General features: G+C 32.7%; 1 long non-coding RNA gene across 1 annotated transcript in view; it reads left to right on the top strand.

The window, feature by feature from the left end:
* Positions 1-788, top strand: part of LOC107637908 — a 3,489-nt gene extending 2,701 nt beyond the window's left edge. Inside the window, exon 3 of the long non-coding RNA XR_001619608.2 lies at positions 576-788. This is a non-coding gene — a long non-coding RNA (uncharacterized LOC107637908). The remainder of the gene's footprint in view (positions 1-575) is intronic.

Here is a 1,597-nt window from a genome sequence, read left to right as displayed (position 1 = left end):
TGTGACATTGTTTGGGTGTGTATATTGTAATTGGTTTGCCTATGTGAATAATTCTGTTTAACTGCTAATTGCTATACTTGATGTAATTGCTCTTGATTGTGTTTGAATTTCTTTACTTGTGGTTGTATCTGATTGGCTGGGTTGTAGTGAATTGGGTGTTGATTGAATTGCTTGGGCCTAAGGCCGTGATTGGTTTGTGTTTGAGGTTTAGTAAAGTATGAAAGATTAAGCTGGTTCAGTATAGTCTTAATGAACCTATGCTTGGAACAAATTAGTCATTCATACAGTTTAGGAAAACTTTTAAGACATATATAAAGTAAAATATGGGTTTAGGATTTTGGATAATTAATTGATGCTTCTAAAGAAGATTTTAGATTTTTTGAAAGTTGAGCCATTGGTTTTCAAAAGAAGTGTATATAAGGCGAGCGATGAATACTGCGAATGAAAGTAGTTTTCTTTTCAATGTCTCTAAATGAAATTAACTATTTGCGCTATATTCTTTACTTTCACGGCATTCTCGACCTCTACTGAGAACATGTGGTTTGGTTCTCACCCCAAATTTTCCACCCTTTCAGCGACAGATTTGAAGACGCAATTTGAAGCTGCGAGCGATCAGTAGGTTTTCTTTATGGTTTTAATTGCTTTCATAGAGTCCCCTCGCTATTGTCCTTTGAGAATTCATTTTACATAGAGGGGTAGGTTTAGTATATTGTATTTGAGTTTTATTTGGTCTCTTTTGTATAAGAATTATTATCAATAATATCTATGTGATTATTATTATTTGTGAATGTTTGAATTATGACTTTAATGAACAAAAAAAATTTTTTTGGAATTTTCTTAAAACTGAAACGCGAACTCGATACAAAGGCTCAGTAATTAAATAGTTAATATTAGAAAAGGTCACGTAACGTTCTTTCTAGTAGAAATACCCTGACTTAAGCAAGGTATTTTGCTGGAAGGGATGTTACAGTATGCACTCTAATCACTCGGTGTTTAGGGTTTAATCACTCAAGTCTCCTCTAATCATGCTTTCAAGGAATTACTTTTCATCTAACAATCAACAAGTATTTGATGCATGCATGCAAGTATCATGAGGTCTTTAGAAGGTTGTAATGGGGTTGGGGTAAGGGTAAGATGAATATATGGCTAAGTGGACTAAAAGATTGAATCTTTGATTAGCTTAAGTATCCAACTCAATCTATATCAATCAAATCACAACAATGCATCTTTGCCGCCCATTACTTCTTTTCATATACACATTCATGCCTTAGTTTCTTTTCAAAACATATATGCATTTCTTATTCATTTTTTTCTTTCTTTGGGATAACTTTTGTCCCATCTTATTACTATATATATATTTTTTTCGTTTCCTATGACAAATGCATATGGTTAAAGCAAATTGATACATGAATGTGCACCCATTTTCCTCAAAATTTCAATGATTACCCAAGACAAAATGTTTCTCTACCAATGCTTTCTAAAAATTTCCCCCATACTTAAATGACACACACTCCTCAACCTAAGCTAATCAAAGAAGCAATTCAAGGTTATTCATAGTTTTTTGCTTAAGGTTGTGATGTGCTAACAATTAGAACAA

Source organism: Arachis ipaensis, chromosome B04, assembly GCF_000816755.2.
Source record: "Arachis ipaensis cultivar K30076 chromosome B04, Araip1.1, whole genome shotgun sequence".
NCBI lineage: Eukaryota > Viridiplantae > Streptophyta > Magnoliopsida > Fabales > Fabaceae > Arachis > Arachis ipaensis.
The sequence above is the reverse complement of the archived record's forward strand: the minus strand, read 5'-3'. Positions and strand labels throughout refer to the sequence as shown.